Genomic DNA, 21,043 nt, shown 5'->3' with positions numbered 1-21,043 from the left:
TGACAGTAGATCTTTTTGAATGGTCACCATAAAAGTGTGGGCATGGAGGGGTTCCACTTAAAATCGGCAAGAAATATGAGCATAAGGTTCAGTTTAGAACGGCTCTTCCCCTCCTGTGCTTGACTTTTCCCCACAGCGCCTCCCTGCAACCCCCACCACTACCTCTCACCTCATGTATGCCCTCCCAATTACGCATCTACTGACCACGTTATTCTGTGTGTACTCTGCTGGCGCATTTGCCCAAGAGCTGGATAAGTGTGAAACTACCTTATGGTGGGACGGCTTATTGGAAGTCTCTATACGTTTACCTTATAGTTTTTGAAATAATTCGATTCTTCCATTCTTGGCACCGAACATGTATGCAAATTGGGTGGCCGTGGCATGTGTTGTGATCTTTTTTTAAACGAAGTTTTAGGGTGTGTTTTACTAGAAAGCAGATGATAGTGAGGTTTAGTGAGCATTACCATTTAAGCAGTCAGTCGATTTGAATACCGCCTTACTACTACCATTATACTCCCATACAGGTCTTCAATTCACCATAGGTGTAATGTAACCTATGACTCTTCATGCGTGTCGATACATTTGGTCTTGGTTATGACACAGCATATCGTGTTTGACACGGCCACGCTAGCAGACAATATCTGACATTTTGTTCTCAAAGTGCTGGCATTGCTAGGGGAGTGTCATGAACCTTGATACATTTCGCTGACTTTCGCCTCTAGCCAGCTCCGTAATAGAAGTTCAAGTTATTTTCTGATTCCATTTTTGCATGAAGGCGCTCACTTTTGAAGGGTTCCAATGTTTTTTTAGTAATTGCGTGAATTATTCCAGAAAATTGTTTTTAAAATGTAAAGACACGTTAAAAGTTGCAACATGGTCATGTACAGAGAAAGAAACACACTGCTGAAATTTAAAATCATTGCAACGAGAAAGTCTTGGAGTTTTGTGTTATATTGTCACCCTACTCCATACCAATAATCAGTAAGTGAACTCAGATTAAGCATAATTATTATCACAGAAAATGGTTCAAATGGCTCTGAGCACTATGGGATTTAACTTCTGAGGTCATCAGTCCCCTAGAACTTAGAACTACTTAAACCTAACTAACCTGAGGACATCACACACATCCATGACGGAGGCAGGATTCGATCCTGCGACCGTAGCGGTCACGCGGTTCCAGACTGTAGCGGCTAGAACCGCTCGGATTGACATAAAAGCTAGCCTCACAGAATATTAATGTTAGTAAAAGAGCTCTATTAAAGGGGTAAAAAGTGTGTGTGTGTTCAAACACTTTGTCACGGGAAACAACAAATTTTTGATAACATGCATAATTGGCTATCCCAGAAGGGATTAGGTGGGTAACACTTTAACATTTTTACCAACAGTGCAGTATGTTTCTTGTAAGTGAGTTTCTTTTCCTAGCTTATAACACAGAACCTAAAATCATTATGTGTAATGTATTCATCACTGATTTTGTGAGGTCTCAGTCCTATTTACTCGGTTGCATAATGTCGGCTCTGCAAGCCACATGAAAGGACGGAATCGCTGAAAAAAAACGAAAAAAAGAGTTTGTTTACTTAAATTTGTATACTCGAGTGATCTTCGCCCCTCCTTAAATTCTAAAATGCAAAACAGTTTTATTCACCACGTAGAGTCAGCGTGAGCCGCATAAACAGACTTGAATATCGGCAATAAAAAGAAAAAGATCGTGCATGTACAATCCAGGTTTGTACATCCTTAACTTCTATCATGCACAATAATCTTATTCACTAAATTTAATAGTGTCAGCTGTGTAACCCAAGCGAATGAGTTCGTATGCCAACAATATAGAAAATAGTGTGTGTATCTAATGTGGTGCACTTGAGTGATTTTACAATACCCCTAAATTTTAACATGCAAAATAATAGCAACATCCTTCAGTCTACCTTTCATGCACTACTTTCCAAAGATAAAATGTCTTCCCGGCCAACTGCAGACCATCTCTGTATGCTGCAAAGGAATTCTCATCAAATATACTTGCGTGTCTGGTTCTCACCATCCAAGCCAGTGTCTTTCAGTTGCTATGAATATGATGTGGCAAAACAAGATGATGAAAAAATGAACACATAGTATTACAGTTAAGTATACACAGAAACAGACAAAGAAATAACGCACGTGGAAATGGCAATACCCGATAATTCTACACTGCAGGAAGTCTTGCGTTATGAAATGCAGGCGGCTCCTCTCAGCCTCATGTTGCACATTACGATGGCGCACACATCGAGTGTCCAGAGTCCAGGCGCACAGAAAAATTATCTAAGCACAATAAATATGTACTGATACTATGACAGAAAAGTCTTGTTAACTTTTATCTACATCTGTCTACACCGCTAGTGCTGCCGCCAGGGGCCACCTTCTCTGTATAACATCGATAGCGGCCCAAGAGACAGAAGAACCGTATGTGACGAACGCCAGAGTCGTGGACATAGGAGCCATTCTCTAACCATAGACGAGGTGGACCGGAGGATACCCTTGCCTCACTTAACAATGGACACCTTGTGAAGACGGGGTGTACAACGAGAAGCATGCCACAGAATTAAAAATTATGTACACCTGCAGCCACTACATCGCATGGGGAGGCGTGTGGGACTAAGGAACTATGTAACATGTATGATGGCGTAAGCTGTGACCAGCACACCAGGCGGCAAAGAGGTTGTGAGAAGATCAATAGTGGGCACAAGCAATGCGCCTATCAGGAAGGGGCCAAATACCGACTAGCAAGCAACACGCCTCCAACGCCCTCTCGGCCGCCGGTATTTAGATCACTGGCACGGACCGGAGGACCCAGTCAGTCACCCAGTGAGTCAACGAGTCGAGACATCAGTCGCAGCCCAGTGGAAGTCGCAGTCGCAGTTAGCTCAGCCTCTAGCTCAGAGGCAGTCAGTACCTAGCGACCAGAGTAGTGTATGTAGTGGACTTGTACTTCACCAGCAGTGAGGCTAACGTGGACTATTGCAGAGGAACCTGTACCACATGGTCTAGCTTAAGATAAGTAACTTCCTATTCTGATTAATAAGGGACCCTGTTAATACATGCATGCAGTTGTGTTACAGAAAGAGGATCCCGGCCACCAACAACAACATCTTCTGGCATCCCACGGTACAAACCTATAGTGACAATGAGACGAGACAAAAAGGAATCAGACTGTTCGAAAAGATCTTTTCTGCACAGGATGGACATTGTGATCGTATATCACGATCACCAGCAGACTCTTAGACGAAGCACGAGCAGGAGACTGTAAAGATCTTATGCAGAGAGCGCCATTACAAAAAGGTGTCGCGTGGATGTTTTCACAGCAATTTAATAATGCAGAAGAACAGTGAAACAATGTGCCAGCAACGCTGGGAAGAAGGTTTGAGGTGAAATCGTGAGAAAGGCGTACGTTCTCGAGTCTCACACCAGCCCTCGCAAGACACACAATTTTCACCCTGCACACGGAGGCGTGGGCATGAAACGGCTGTAATACATTGGGTGGTATTGCAAATTTTAGTGCGCCAGCAGTAGCATTGAGAGGAGGTAAATTTCAAGGAGACTTTCAGCTGACAGACGGGTGACGACTGATGACACAGCTAAATCGCTGCTTTGGCAACGGCAACACACGGCGACCTGTCAACATGGGTCCTAGCTACACAGCCGCGGGCAACCGAGGAAGTCACAGCATAGTTCCTGTGCGACGCGGCCGCTGGCATCGCTATATGGCCAGCGACCACGAAGATTGGAAAGAAGAGTCGTTTCCGTCCTCCCCCCCCCCCCCCTCTCCTCGCCCCTCTCCCTTAGTAAGTAAGTAGTGTCCACGCTCTGGCAAATAGGCCCTGCAGTTTGTAATTTTTTTGTTTTGTTTTGTTTCGTCTGTAAAAGGTGCTGAAATAAATGCAGTCATTTCATGTTTCATTCATCGGAACAATCTTTTCCATTCGCTTATCGATCTCTTAATCTCATAACCATATGCTTTCCGATTCGACTTTATCATCCATGTCATAATTACTGGCTCCCAATGTAGGGCGACCTCATTGGTAATTTGCATTTCTGTGGTATCACAGAGAGTTTTGAAGGATTCATTAAATTTTTGGGGCCCAACGTGTGGTGATCTAATTACTCATCTACATGTCATTTCACGCTGGAGAGGAGAACTTTTCTTTGTTCACTACAACTTGTTGATGACCCTCCATTCAAGATAAAATGCTGTGTCCTCCTCAAAAGAAATCCACATTTCAGATGTAAAGCTTCTTTGTACGGATTATATTTTACACACAAGAAAGTAAAATTCCACCTTATTGTCGTAAACCGACTAAAACAAGTCAGTACTTTTAGACATCTTTGAGAAATTTTCATCAAGTCGTTCAGTTAAATGTTTATTCTTTGTTTCACTCTATTAGTTCTGGGCGCCAACAATAATAAAAACTCAGCACAATAATGTTATTCTCTTCACTTTAAAGACGAGCAAGGCATGGTGGATATATAAACCGTCATTTCTGTAGGAAATGGTCTGAAATTTGCCGACAGGTAAAGGTCACAAACAATTGAGATATAAGCATGTCAATAAGATATCTTTGACCAAATCCTACTTTGTGGAGTTTTCCAGTAGTTCTGTTCAAAGTAATATAATGACGCTTCCATCAATAATCGAGATAGATATTCCATATTTGTCATATATTTCCAGTGATTTCTGCAGTACGTTGCAAAATTTATCGAGGGAAGTCGCTTTATCTTGGGTTTGTATTATGGCAGTTTCTAACAAAAGCTCTTTAGGACTCATCGAAAACTTACAAAATGTCTGTTACTAAATGGGTGCAGCACAACATGTACTGTGAGCAACGTCTGTCTTGTGTTCGCTGAAACCTAATGTGCCTTTTAGACAAGTTCATGTTGGTCAGAAGAAGTAAAGTCACATAAAATGAAATCTACGGAGGAACTAAGGAACGAACTGCAATTAACAACAAGTGTCTCTCGTAAGTACACGCCAGTCATATATCCCCAGTACTATGGAAAAAACATGAGTTGCTGGTACTGTTTTTATAGTTAAAGGATACAAACTGGTAATTTTATAGTGGAAAAATTTGCACGATATTTCATGATTTTCCCTTAAAGAACGATATTTTAGATTTCATCACCTATTTTCAACATTACAAAACAGCCTCAATTGACGTTAAGCTGACAAAGAATCAGTAAAGTGCATTCGAAACTGCTATTTGAGAAGTGGTGTCAAAAGCAATTCGGTGGTCCAGTGTAGTGTACACAATTTTACGAGATCATTTGCCCAACTAGGTAGCTAATGGAGTAGAATTTACTCAAAGCAACGGATGTGCGGTTCACGGATCACTATTTCGGCTTTTTTTAACACTGCATGATGACACAGAGTTAATGAAACATGTTAAATGAGTGGAAAGGCTAGGTTGAGGTGGCTGTGCTACATTTCTTTCCAAACTGCATTTAATCAAAAACATGTTGTTAAAAAAATTTTACTACAGTCCAACATTCCCATAAAAACACAGCAAAATTTATAAACAGAAAACTGTCTTCTAATCGTGATAATGTCATAATGTACAGCCAAATATAATTTTAAACAGTTACTCAGACACATCTTACGAATTTGCTCGACAGATACAAGAATGAAATATGAAATAATTCAGAAACAGCACCATAACAACAATAATAACATTTTTCATAAAACGGTGTGGTTCAGACATATCCAGTATTCGTGCACGGAAATAACCACCGGAGAAATAATTGTAATTAAAGCTGAATTAAACTCTAAAAATTTTACATTCACCATGAATTGTCTTTCACGGGTGATATTATAATCTACAGCCAAATATAGTTTTAAACAGTTACACAGACACACCTTCCCAATTTCCTCGGTAGATACAAGGAAGCAATCTGAAATAATATTAGAAACAGCACTATAACAACAATAATAACATCTTCCATGAAACGGTGTGGTTTAGACTCACCCAGTAATCGTGCACGGAAACAACCACACTCGAGAAATGATTACAATTAAAGTGGAATTAAACTCTAAAAATCTTACATTCACCACCAAGTGTTCTTTCACTGGTGGCAGCAGGAAGTCATGGAAGGGCCAAACTCAAGGTTCAACATCACACGTGGTTGACAACATCGAGATTTATTTCACGAAAAAATTTAAAATTTTCCTTTGCAATGGAATGAAGTGAGAGGCCAGTTAACAACAACCAATAGTCACAGAGCACAAGAAGGGCTGAAGAATTTGCATTGAAATTTACCCCATTTTATTAAAAAATAATTACAAGTGGGTCAACATCATCAATCACAGAGTGACCGAAGGCTTAGCATTTATTTTAAAACTCTCTTTAAAAATGTACAACAAAATGAAAATCAATAATCACCAAGCGCCAGAAGGCTTAGAAACTGGCTTGAAAATTTTTAAATATTACAAAAGATCAAGATCAATACAGGGCTCCAGAAGGCGTAGAAATATTCTCTTAAGACAGTAAATGTCGCGCTTCGAAAGAACTAGGGCACAGTGGTGGCTACCAGGAATACAACAAATGTAAAAACAGTGACAGCAAGCAATCCTGCAGGCATTGAAACGATTGGTGAATTCCAAATCTGTGGTAAACTAAATTTGCATTAGAGATTAGCTTGGTAAAATTTAGCAACTGCCCGATGGTTTGAAACCGTCCTATTTGCACAATTTTGAGGCTCGATTCCGTAATAGGAAGGCAGGCAAGAGCAAATTTAACGAGGGACGAAAATTAAGATGAATTCCGGGGCAGAGAGTAGCAACAAGCAATAGGACGTAAGTGACCGACGACCCGCAACTGCAACTCGGCCCTGAATAGCGGCCCAATGAGTTCCTAGTACTGGCATCCCCCTGGAACCACACCTACTTCCTCTCCCGCCGTCCAGTCGGCCGGCTGGTGAGGCACACTGGAACAATTTGTTGGCCGGTCGGACAACAAGGAACTGGGTCAGCATACAATATGGCTGACTAGCCCAGCATGCAAAACTGTCAACCCGATATTAGTATTTGATCAGATTCGACACTAACGACGTAAAACACACGAATAATTCACCATTTTATCCATCTGCATATTTGTTCCCTTTTATAAAAAAAAATGGCAAACAAGCGGGTAATGGGGGGGGGGGGTGGAACTTCAATAGTGACAACTATTTACCTACAGCTCGTACAGAATAGGTACAGTCATGCTCAAAAGTATCCGAACGACCTGAATTGCATTTCGCCTGATTCGCATGCAACCCACGTAAGGCAGTTGTCTAGCAGGTCCTCTAATCGCTCCTTCGTACAGTCGTTTGACTATTGAAAATGGTTCCAACAAGTCACCGCTAGAACACACTGCTCTGTATCGCAATAACTCAAGATGTAAAGTAATGCCACGATGCTACAAATATCAGGGAACTCTTTATCACATATAACACTGTCCTTAAGGCTTGTAAGCTCACATTTATTACAATAAATGACATACCTGAAATGTACTACACTCATTATTACGTCCGACATGTAATGCACGTAGTACGTTCGTCGTATTCATGATTTCCTCTTCAAAGCTACATACCGTACTTATTATTCAACACAAAATGACATCAATAATTGAAGTTATTCACGAGCAGCTAGTTGAGAATATGTATGAACTTCAAATAACACGACGACCCGTCTCGTTCTGCATATGAATTCAAACCCAGGTCGTGCAGACTAAGCAAAGATTTCGTGATTGACGGAAAGTAACAGTCATTCCTGATTAGGCATACAGACAGTGATATACCTCGATTTTAGACAGCATCAGTTAGCAAATATCAACTTTAAATTACATAACGCAAACATTTTTAACGGACCTGTCAACGAACTACGAGGGATGTTAAATATTGCTTCTTAACAAGTAACAAATTTGAAATGCCGTGAGGTAAAGATTTGTGTTGGACAGGAATCTAACAAAGAATCTAATCGGATAGATATCGAAGCACAATCAACTGTGACATATCGGATTTTCTCGGCAGTGGCTACATGTTTTAACTGAAATGACGATACGAAACATTAATTTTTTCCTTCCCAGGACTGCAGTCCATCAACTATCGCTGTTATATCATAGAGAGAAGAAACGTTAAATATGGGGTTGTTGCACCAGCAACGACATGTGAGCATGTTTGAACTAGAAACAATATGAAGAAGAGTTCAGTGCTGACTGGGAATAGAGCTCCACACATATCGTTGTTGATTACACACAAAGAGACGTCAGCTACCGAATTTTTCTCCACCAGCAGCTCGGAGTAACATCTTGAACTTACAGTGATCTCGCAAATAGTTCTCTCTCACTGGGAGTCAAAAACGTCAAATATCGTTAGTGTTGACGACGAATGAAAGTACATTAAAAATCGAAATTATTATCCACCAGCAGATAGGTGTTCTCATGACAGATCTTGATAATACATTATGAAATCTTTAGTGCCGGGCCAGGATTCGAACGCCATTCACGCGCAATATGTGTAGATGGTGAGGAATCTGCGGTTTTGAACAAACAACAAATTGTAGCCGAGCTGTATTGTCACGAAGGGATCAAATTCCGCGTTAAGGGCGGTCTGAGTTGCATTCCCATTTCAGAACCAATTTTATCGATGTACAGAAGCTCAGAAAAAAGATGGAATAAGTGTCCTGTGAGCCTACGTATAGAAAAACAACTATGAGAGTTAGTGATTTATGATGCTTAGTTTGCAGTCAGTTCTGAGTATTATTAGTAACTACGCTCCAGTCCCTAAACCTAGTTACAGAAATGCGAATCTGACGCATTACGTATTCCAGGCCATAGCAGCTATGGTCACTTCCCAGCCCGCTGTAAGATCACATCGGTTCATCTTCATCCTGCTGGCATTGTAACTGAGATTTGGCAACAAGGCAATGTACGTTTGGCAACTCTGTGATCGACAAGTTACTTCCTGGAGTGCACGGAATTAAGCCTCAAATTTCACTTGATTTTACCTGTCATTTCCATTGAATAATCTGCGTTATTATCGCTTGAGGTGTAACAAAAGATTGTAAATTTACTGTTTTCAGCTAAGTAAAGTCGTTGCACGTGCAAATCGCAACTAATCTCGTCCTTCAATTAGCGGTTGACGAGTTCTAGCCACTATTGGTCTCGTAAGAGGAATCTAGGGCACATACTTCTTCGCCAGCTCTGTGGTAACGTGCTGACCTATGAAATAGCGTCTGCTATGGTTCGCACTTCCAGTCTCACCGAGCGTAGCGTTTTTTATCCCTTCTGTGAAAGAGCTACAAGCAGTAAGATCAAACATCGCTAAGGAAATCTCAAGGAAATACTTTCGGCTCATCGAGAAAATCTTACAATGCTGCACAACAGGTAACGGCTCTTTCCGCTGCTGACAAGCAAATTTTGGGTTTCTAGGAATGCATAACTTCATTTATGAAATGCCACATTTGCATACATCTTGAGTATGACACAGCATACCAATTAAACACAGACGCAATCAAAATCTAAGTGAGTAGTATTTTACCAATTCGTGACGTTAGAGACACGCTTGTGTACAGATACTCAGTTTTATTAAAACAGACTTTCGTCGTAAGGTTATCGTGGGTAGCTTTATTTCATTTTTTATAACACAGTTCATAATTTTCGTAAGGTTTCCTTTAGTGGTGTTAAAACAATAGTAAACATGAGAGAGAAATTAGTCATCAACGATATATGCGAATCCTCTGGTGTTATCTGTAACAGTCTGAAAATGCACATGCGGTTTATTGATTACATGCATGTAGAAAACTTGTTCTGAGTTAAGGCTCTCAAACAAGGTTTGAAGAAGAATAAAGTGCCACTACCAGACGACAGCTTATGTAGAAAATACTTTTCCGACATACACTCCTGGAAATGGAAAAAAGAACACATTGACACCGGTGTGTCAGACCCACCATATTTGCTCCGGACACTGCGAGAGGGCTGTACAAGCAATGATCACACGCACGGCACAGCGGACACACCAGGAACCGCGGTGTTGGCCGTCGAATGGCGCTAGCTGCGCAGCATTTGTGCACCGCCGCCGTCAGTGTCAGCCAGTTTGCCGTGGCATACGGAGCTCCATCGCAGTCTTTAACACTGGTAGCATACCGCGACAGCGTGGACGTGAATCGTATGTGCAGTTGACGGACTTTGAGCGACGGCGTATAGTGGGCATGCGGGAGGCCGGGTGGACGTACCGCCGAATTGCTCAACACGTGGGGCGTGAGGTTTCCACAGTACATCGATGTTGTCGCCAGTGGTCGGCGGAAGGTGCACGTGCCCGTCGACCTGGGACCGGACCGCAGCGACGCACGGATGCACACCAAGACCGTAGGATCCTACGCAGTGCCGTAGGGGACCGCACCGCCACTTCCCAGCAAATTAGGGACACTGTTGCTCCTGGGGTATCGTCGAGGACCATTCGCAACCGTCTCCATGAAGCTGGGCTACGGTCCCGCACACCGTTAGGCCGTCTTCCGCTCACGCCCCAACATCGTGCAGCCCGCCTCCAGTGATGTCGCGACAGGCGTGAATGGAGGGACGAATGGAGACGTGTCGTCTTCAGCGATGAGAGTCGCTTCTGCCTTGGTGCCAATGATGGTCGTATGCGTGTTTGGCGCCGTGCAGGTGAGCGCCACAATCAGGACTGCATACGACCGAGGCACACAGGGCCAACACCCGGCATCATGGTGTGGGGAGCGATGTCCTACACTGGCCGTACACCACTGGTGATCGTCGAGGGGACACTGAATAGTGCACGGTACATCCAAACCGTCATCGAACCCATCGTTCTACCATTCCTAGACCGGCAAGGGAACTTGCTGTTCCAACAGGACAATGCACGTCCGCATGTATCCCGTGCCACCCAACGTGCTCTAGAAGGTGTAAGTCAACTACCCTGGCCAGCAAGATCTCAGGATCTGTCCCCCATTGAGCATGTTTGGGGCTGGATGAAGCGTCGTCTCACGCGGTCTGCGCGTCCAGCACGAACGCTGGTCCAACAGAGGCGCCAGGTGGAAATGGCATGGCAAGCCGTTCCACAAGACTACATCCAGCATCTCTACGATCGTCTCCATGGGAGAATAGCAGCCTGCATTGCTGCGAAAGGTGGATATACACTGTACTAGTGCCGACATTGTGCATGCTCTGTTGCCTGTGTCTATGTGCCTGTGGTTCTGTCAGTGTGATCATGTGATGTATCTGACCCCAGGAATGTGTCAATAAAGTTTCCCCTTCCTGGGACAATGAATTCACGGTGTTCTTATTTCAATTTCCAGGAGTGTATTTTTGCACGATGCGCACTACCCATTCATAATACAAAACGTTCAAGATAAATCTACTGTCTGGCTGTCTGTTAAACCTGAAATGAACAAAATGTCGCAGAAGTTAGCCCTTTTTCCACGTACGACTATTTTGGGTTGAGAAGTGAAGGGAATTATGTTACAAGTTCCATTAGATTGATAACTTTAGTAGCAGACACCAGAATTGCGTTTTAAAAAATATAGCAGTGAATGTATTCGAACTCGCGACATCTTACTTACCGTGGACGATACCTAACATTACACTACTAGATGACACGTAGCTAAAATAGCTCCAGAAGTCAACAACAGTTCGTCCAGAACCTCTGTATTCCACAGCACTGTGGGATAATGCATATGGCCAGGTCAACACTTATGAGAGACAAACAGTTATAACATTTCTTTTGCACTGCACGACGTTTTCAACAAACAGATAGCGCAATAGAGTAGCTCAAGTGGAAAGGAACACTTCCTATTTAAATTTCTGCATCTTACACTGTTGGCAGTTCTGTGTTAGAGGCAGTTACGCGATTTTATTTTGGTGATTACAAATAAAGTTGAATGGATGCACTGGGTAGTCGAGGCAGCTAGTTCATGGTGAATCGGTCAACCATGTAATTGAATTTACTGAATATGCTGCAAATTGGTACAGGGAGCCTGTGTGTCAGAATTCTCAGCCAGTGTGGCACAACGGCGATATGATAGAAAAATGAGCCACTGAGAAGAGGATTATGTGGTCTGTTGGGCCGATGATAGGTTCATCTACCTGTGGTCTGGGTTCGATTTCAACCTCGATCATTGATTTTAGATAGGGAGAGACAGATTCCATTCTCTTCTGGCTACAACAAGTCAAGAGGATATCATGGCATTGTGGTCCGAAATTCACATTAAAAATATTATTCGTTGTCTACCAAGTAGACGTTAGGTTGAGCCACAACAAAGTCTGGAGTGGCGACATGTAGAAACTCTTTCACCAGTAACCTTTCTTATACTAGTTACTTATTTGTAGCGACGAAACAAACGCTACGTGGGCTCACAGGACACTTATTCCATCTTTTTGGTTCTCAACTGGGAATACAACTCAGACCGCCAATACAGCTCGGCTACAATTTGTTGTTTGTTCAAAACATAAAAATTAATGTTTCGTCTCGTCATTTCAGTTAAAACATCTAGCTACTGACATTTTATGACATGCGCTACAACTCTTTTTATGGTGCTTTTTCTAAAATTATTTGAGATTGCGTTCTTGTATCTGCCGAGTGAACCGTGGAGGCTTATCTACATAATTGTTTAAAAATAATATTTTGATTTGAACTGTAATATTGGGTGAAAGAAATTCGCTCACTCGGACTTCACAGGGCGATTTCTGGCATAGTGGCAATGCAGAAATGCCTTTTACAAAATTTCATCCTGTGTATACTTCGGGCGGCAAATGGACGTTAATGATTGGATATCTGGCAAAACTGTAATCTCGTGTTTATGAACTACCTGTGTCAGCTGTCAGGAGTGTGCTGTGTAGTTGGTACAGTGGTTAGCGTTTTGGGTTAGCATGCACGAGGTCGAGGGTTCGATTCTGGGTCGAGGCTTGTTTGCTTTTATTTGCCAAAAGTAGTCTGCGTGGTACGGTATCTGGCGTCTTAATCATGGTATAGCGATTGCAGTGGGTCTTCTACAAAACATTTGCAGTTATGTACTACCAACACAGAAATGGAAGTACAATCGTCTTCAACGGTCAGCTTTCAAAGAAGCCTTTTGCACCTCGTGGACGAGAATTGTTTCGCACCACTGAATCTACTAGATTTCTGTGTATCCTCCCCCAAAGGTACCATCGACATTATTTTCGAAGCAAGCTGGTAGCCCTTTTGGTGACGTTAGGTCCTAAAGAAATGTAATGGCCCTCGAAGTGGCAAGAACAATAGTTGGTTTAATCCATGGGATCGCTGGCGGAGGGTCCACCGAAACAAGTTTGAAATCTAGTAGATGCAGAGATGCGAAACAATTTGCAAAAGGTTTCTTGACATGCTGACCAATGAAAAAGATTGTACTTCTATTTCCACGTTCGCAGCACGTAACTGCGAATGTTTCGTAGAAGACTCACTGTAATCGCTCTCTGACGATTAGGATTCCAGATACCGTACCACGCAAACTACTTTTAGGAAATAAAAACAAATAAGCCTCACGCACCGTGTTTGTGGTAGCTCAGATGGTAGAGCACTTGCCCGTGAAAGGCAAAGGTCCCGAGTTCGAGTCTCGGTCCGGCACATAGTTTTAATCTGCCAGGAAATTTCAATCGTTGTCTTCTTTTCATTTCACTTCACTGACCTCAACTATATTTACATTGAGCCTTTGCATTTCCCTTTCCAGGTTTCCTAGTTTCCCTACAACGTTCAGGCTTCTGGCATTCCACGCCTCGACTAATAGAATGATGGCCTTGCGTTGATTATTTAGTCTTTTTCTCATCGTCACCTCCGACTTGGAGATCCGAATGGGGTACTATTCCGGAATCTCTGGCAATGGAGAGATCATCATGACACTTTTTCAGTCACAGGCCATATCTCTTGTGGATACACGTTACATGTCTTTAATGCAGTGGTTTCCATTGCCTTCTGCATGCTCATGTCCTTGATTATCGCTGATTCTTCTATCTTTAGGGGTAATTTCCACCCCAGGGGCAAGAGAGTGCCCTGAGCCTCTGTCCGCTCATCCTCCCCCTTTGTTAAAGCCGATGGCAGAATTAGGGCGACTTCTTATGACGGAAGTCTTCGTCCGCAAATGCTGATTGTTAATCAAAATTTAAACGGTGATGGGTTCCGAACTCGGGACCGATGAAGGTTTGATTATTAGTAAATGACTTTTTTTAAAAAAAGAGGAACCGTCCAGGAGTCCAAAGGGGGGTGTGGGGGCAAAGTGGGCAGGGGTCGCTACCAGAGGCTTGGCCACCAGGTCCCGTTCCCACTCTCCAGGTACAAAAGAATGCGTAGGGAACGTGGAGCAGAGGGACAATGAAATCGGTTATTTATTTTTCCTTTTCATTCTTTATATTTTCGTTGATGAAATTATTTATTTCTATCATTAATACCACCGAGAAAATCAGGAAAACGGCGTCACGCGAGAAGGAGGGCGCAGAAAGGTATCAGACTAATTGGGACTATCAATGAATAGTTTTTCCGAGAAAAGCAGTCCTATGGCCAGTGAATATATCGGTTCTAAGAGTGGAAGAGGCAGGGATCAACTCTTCATGACATCTAGCTGTGGCGAGGGTTAAGGATGATAATGCGGAGGGAATTGGAGAAAAATTGTCTGTCTTTTGGATTTGCGGGACACTGCACAATGGCATTCATTAAGGAAATGCCAAAAGTCGAGGATACTTTTCTCGCCGTCAGCAAACAAGTAGTGTGTTGCGTGTCCACAAATCCACCTCACAGAGTCCGTCTTTGCTTGCGGAAAGTATCCCACATCCGGAAGGAGGAGCAGTTGAGTTGGTATCTAATGAGGAGTCGTAAGGGTAATTAGAGACAACATCGGTCGCACCAAGAAGCAGACACCTCTCGCCAATCTGGACATCGGGCGATGCTCCTCTGTGTTCATAACATCACAGTCGACACACAACTGGGTGTCTGAAAGGTGAATCCTGTGAAGGCGTGGCCGGTGTACTTGTGCCCCATTGACAGTAAGGTACCATGCACACTGGACGCCAGTGTCAAGATAAGAAGCTCACACCTATCGCCAAACGACGCCAGTCGACGTGGGAAAGCTTCCCCTCAACCACATTCGGTGACCGGTGCTGCTGAAGTAAAGCATAGATCGCCTTCGCCGGCAGTATCACAGTACGGACGTAGCTCGGTTCAAGGAAAATGTGGAGGAAAAAAAGGGCGGCGGGACTTCCGAAAACTGGATGGGTGCTGAGAGAGAGTGTGGTGCAAGGGCCTCCTGCAATAGGCTGGTAAGGCACGTAGGGCTAAGGCGTCACAACGTCATTTGATGGCTCTGAGCACTATGCGACTTAACTTCTCAGGTCATCAGTCGCCTAGAACTTAGAACTAATTAAACCTAACTAACCTAAGGACGTCACACACAGCCATGCCCGAGGCAGGACTCGAGCCTGCGACCGTAGCGGTCGCTCGGCTCCAGACTGTAGCGCCTAGAACCGCATGGCCACTCCGGCCGGCACGTCATGTGAGTGCCAACGAAAAGAGCTACTGCTCAGTCAGGCACATGATACAGACGTAAGTTGAGGGTTTCGTACTTTATCTTGATCACAGTAAGCCGTAGCAAGCACACACGAACCTAGTGGCGCTGGCATGCGGGGGACCGTGGATGGCGGAACAGGAAATGTCTGTACCACGTGGAGAATAGGTGAAGTCAAATATACATTCAAGTATTGCGTGCGTTACAGAAGATAGAGTGTCCGTAAACGGTGATCTAAGAGCCCAGCTCGTAGTCGGGAAAGTAGACGTCGCGCAGTTGAGGGCAATTGTCCGCCGCAGATCACCTGCGAAGTCGACTCCTAGAGTCGGAGAGTATCAGGTACACGAAAAGGAGCAGCACTGTCTGAAGGAAGACCCGCACCTACAGCCATGGCGCTCGATTTGCGGACGCTGAGGCAACTACAAAAAGATTCGCTGTAGGTGGTAATCCATGGCAGTGACTCCCTGACCTCAGCACCGCTAGTTCTGTCTCTAAGTTGGTTGTACGTTGTGTTCATAAGGTGAACAGTATAGAGACAGAAGTGATGACACTTTCTGCGGGACGTGACCATCATTTTGCAGGACAATTCTCAACCACGTACAGTGCAAGCTGTCACTGATTCGTTTGACTGATGGGGCTGCTAAATGTTGTACCATCTACTGCACTCCCCTGATTTAAGCCCTCGTTAGTTTAACTACATCTCTAAACTGAAGGATATACTTCACGGCATTCGCTTCAGAACTGCTACAGATTTGTCGGGCAACAGACCGCGACGCTCTGTCAACACAACTGGCACAGCTAACAGTATCCTACCACTTCAACATCGCTGGCACCGGGTAATACACAATGCTGGTGACTACTCGGAAGGTCAGTAAAACTTTGAAAAACGTACAGTCGTACTCAAAAGTATCCGAACGACCAGAATTCCATTTCGCCTGATGCGCATGCAACCCACATAACGCAGCTGTCTAGCAGGTCCTCTAATCGCTCCTTCGTACAGTCGTTTGACTATTGAAAATGGTTCCAATAAGTCACCACTAGAAAACACTGCTCTGTATCGCAGTAACTCGAGATGTAAAGTAATACCACGATGCTACAAATACCAGAGAACACCTTATCACAAATAAGACTGTCCTTAAGGTTTGTAAGCTCACATTTATTACAATAAATGACATATCTGAAATGTTACCACTCTCATTATTACGTCAGATAGGTAATGCACGTACTAAGTTCGTCGTATTAATGATTACCTCTTCGAAGTACCATACAGTACTTATTATTTAACACAAAATGACATTAATAATTTAAGTTATTCACGAGCAGCTAGTTGAAAATATGTATGAACTTCAAATTACACGATGAACCGTCTCGATCTGCATATGGATTCAAACCCAGGTCATGCAGACTAAGCAAAGATTTCGTGACTGACGGAAAGTAACAGTCATTCCTGATTAGGCATTTAGAGAGTGACATACCTCGATTTTAGACAGTATCAGTTAGCAAATATCAACTTTAAATTACATAACGCAAACATTTTTAACGGACGCGAATTCCTACCCAGCACTTATTGTCCCTGTCAACGAACTACAAGAGATGTTAAATATTGATTCTTAACAAGTAACTTGTTTGAAATGCCGTGAGGTAAAGATTTGTGTTGGACAGGGATTCTAACCCAGAACCTAATCGAATACATATCGAAGCACAATCAACTGTGACATATCGGATTCTCCTTCCCCAGCACACTTCTCAAATGCACGTTCCATTTTATATCACCTTGCAACGTTACACTCAGATATGTAAACGTCGTGACTCTGTCAAGCAGTCACTCAACTTCTACACCTTACCGTACACCACAGCATCACCAGCAACCAACCGCCGATTGCTAGCCAGGCGTCCGCCAAACCATTTATCTATGTCGAGAACAACAGTGGTCCTGTCACACTTCTGTGGAGCACTCCTGACGATACCGTAGTCTCTGATGAACATTCGCCTTCGAGGATAACATACTGGGTTCTATTCTATAAGTAGTCTTCGAGCCACTCAAATATGTCTGCGAAATTATTCCATATGCCTCTATCTTCATTAACAACCTGCAGTGGGGCACTATGTCAAATGCTTTCCGGAAATCTAGAAATTTCGAATCAGCCTGTGACCCTTCATCTATAGTTAGCAGTACATCATGTGAAAAAAGGGCAAGCTGAGTTCTGCGCGAGCGATGCTTTCTAAGGCCATGGTGATTCGTGGACATAAGCTTCTCAGTCTCAAGAAAATTTATTACTTTCGAAACGAGAATATATTCGAGGATTCTGCAGCAAACAGAATTTATGTATATTGGTCTGTAATTTTGCGAGTCCTTTCGTTTATCCTGTTTATATAAAAGAGTCACCTGCGGTTTTTTTCTATTCGCTTGGGACTTCGTGCTGGGCGTGAGATTTGCGCTAAATATAATCACTTTTATATAACTAAAACGATTGATACACTACAGCCGGCCGAAGTGGTCGAGTGGTTCTAGGCGCTTCAGTTGGGAACCATGCGGCTGCTACGGTCGCAGGTTCGAATACTACCTCGGGCATGGGTGTGTGTGATGTCCTTAGGTTAGATAGGTTTAAGTAGTTTTATGTTCTAGGGGACTGATGACCTCAACGTCCCACAGTGCTCAGAGCCATTTGAACCATTTGATTCACTACATGCAAGTGTAGGGGACGTTGATGAAATTGAACAAAAATGTCAATTTTCGATATAATTTTTATTTGGTAGTACAACTCATGGGCAATAAGTTCTCAAAGTTTCAACGTAGAAATCGCATCCGAAGTGCCTGAAAATTAATTAAAAGTGTGACACGGCCTCCCTGCCACGCCCACGTTTTGAAGCAGCACTTCAATGCCAGCTCAGTGAACAACGAGTCTGTGTATTACATTCAACCAAACGTGTGCGGGATACATCTGTATGGCCATGATACATACTCTTTGGTTTCATAGATCATCTTTGGCCGATCCTGCACTTCTCAAAAAGTGTTTTCATGGCAAAACCCAAAGTCCAAATGAGTCTCTAAATACACTCAAACGGAAACGACGCCCTAAAAACACATTTGCATCTGCCACAGTTGTCAGAATTGCAGCTTATGATGCAGTTATTGTTTTTAATGATGAGAACGTCGGGAGAATGAAGGTATTAGAAAGAATGGGCTTCAAGATACGATATTTTACTCAAGACATCCTGAGAAAAATAGAATTACAGCGCGTCTCTGCTTCTAAAAAGTCAGTTGAAGACCTGTTAAAGGAAAGAAGACAGACAACAAGAGACCAGAAGAGCAGCCTTGAAGGGAAAGACGACCCAGAGCACAAATGTGGTGCCTTCCGGAGAAGTGACATAAGGAAAAAGGTTGGGTTCAATCTTAAATTGCGTTTCCTGAAAATTTTGTTTTTTGAAGTTTATGTACCTTTTCCTCAGATTGTATGAATGCTATAATTATGAAATTTTGTACACATACTTCTGTAAACCTAATAAACTTTGTCTCAAGAACAAATTTTGAAATCCTGATTGCAAACTGAGATACGGAGCAAAATTCTTGGAAGTTTGCATGAATAGAAAATTGTACTTGTGGAATTATAATTAAAAAATTATGAAAACTCTCCTGTTTGACCTATTCCGAAACCCTGATGAGAGAAGCTTACAACTTATAAAGAGCCGAATTAGAGAAATTTTTCTAGAATTCTCTTAAATACTTTCTGAGAAAGGGGAATATACATTATTTTTTAATATGCAACTTCAAATTTCATTCAAAAAAAGTTGACCATATATAATCAAAGGATCTTTTACGAATGTGTTACTTTCATGTAAAGCGTTGTACCAAATTACATTGCCATATCTCCATAACTGTGGATTTGATGCATTTTTGAAATAGTGTGTAGTTTTCATAAACGTCCCCACTTAAGATACACGAATGGTGTTTGTTATAAACTTAACTGATGTCTGGAGTGAAAACTCGTTGCAGTGATGGGATCCGCGGGCTACCACACCGGCTGCAGCCTGCTGGCTAGTCCACTGCAGCGATAGTCTAGCGTGATATGCGTTTCCTGTATGAGCTTTTCCTGCATTTCCCAATGCAACATTGCTACAAAGTACTTTCTGTCACGCATCATCGGTAGGGTGCTCCTTCTGCCGCGAAACGTTGGTATACAGCACACCCTACAGCAAATGATTGGTGGACGCACCCTCTACCATGCGAAAGGGTTACGAAGCCCCATCTGCCACACAACACTGGTACAAAGCTCTCTCTGCCACCAAGCATTCATACACAGCACCGTTGGTCACACAACAATGGCACGGGACGAACGTTGCCGCGCAACATCGTTAAGGAGAATGCCATGTAACACTGGTACAAAGTACCTTCTGCCACGCATCATTCGTATACAGCGCTGCGCCAGGTACTGCTATTCCAAAAAGTTTTTCATTCACCACTAGATGTCAGTGGGTTCGTTTTAACGGTGGCGTAGACGTTAATTCGTCATAGTTCTGCCAACTATCATCGAATAGTTATGAATTGTACGCACAACCTTCCTCATAAATCAGAGCACCAGTCAGTGAAAGACATAACAAAATCTCTAGAATAAATCCTGACATCAGCCCGAATATACCGACAGAACCACGACGGGGAACTTCAGTTTACATATTTACAGACAAATACCAGAAGTAGATACGTAACTGACATAGTAAGATGCTTCCGGATTGTTGTTCCGTTGTCGTCTGAATTTTTTATGGAAAAACAAAGTTTCATCATGATCTGAAGAAACATGTTCATGGGTGTTGCAACTGTATTCAAGGTCCGGTGCACACAATGGCTCGCTACTCATTGTGTCGGTACAAAGCATTCATCTCGCTAGTGCATTTAAATACAGGGTGACAATTGTCTGACTGTATGAAATAAAACCATCGTATCTACTGAACGGATTGCGTTAGGACGTTCAAACTGCATGGGTGACCGGGGAGCATAATGGGAATTAGCATGCCCACGCTTGATTTGGTTTAGGGACGAAGCCTACTTTCATTTGGATGGATTCGTCAGTAAGCTACATTGGCTTTTATTTGGATGGATTCGTCACTAAGCAAAATTGGCGCATTTATGGCACTGAGAATCCGCATTTCGCAATCGAGAAGTCTCTTCACCCTCAACGGGTGACTGTGTGGTGTGCAATGGCCGCTAACGGAATAATCGGTGCGATATTCCTTGATGGAACGGTCACTACAGAACGGTACATGAAGTTTTCGAAAGATGATTTTATCCACGTTATTCAAAGTGGCCCTGATTTCGACAAGCTGGGGTTCATGCAAGATGGATGTCGAGTCCCATCGATGCAGGAGAGTGTTTGATGTTCTGGAGGAGCAAATTGGGGATCGCATTCTGGCTCTGGGGCACCCAGAGGGGCCAGTTTCATTTACGTCGGCTGGCCGTCATATTTTCCAGATCTGCACACTTGCGACTCCTTTTTACAGGGGCTATTTTAAAGACAAGGCAAC

Source organism: Schistocerca piceifrons, chromosome 6 (genome assembly GCF_021461385.2).
Source record: "Schistocerca piceifrons isolate TAMUIC-IGC-003096 chromosome 6, iqSchPice1.1, whole genome shotgun sequence".
Classification (NCBI taxonomy): Eukaryota; Metazoa; Arthropoda; class Insecta; order Orthoptera; family Acrididae; genus Schistocerca; species Schistocerca piceifrons.
This window is presented reverse-complemented; position numbering follows the sequence as displayed.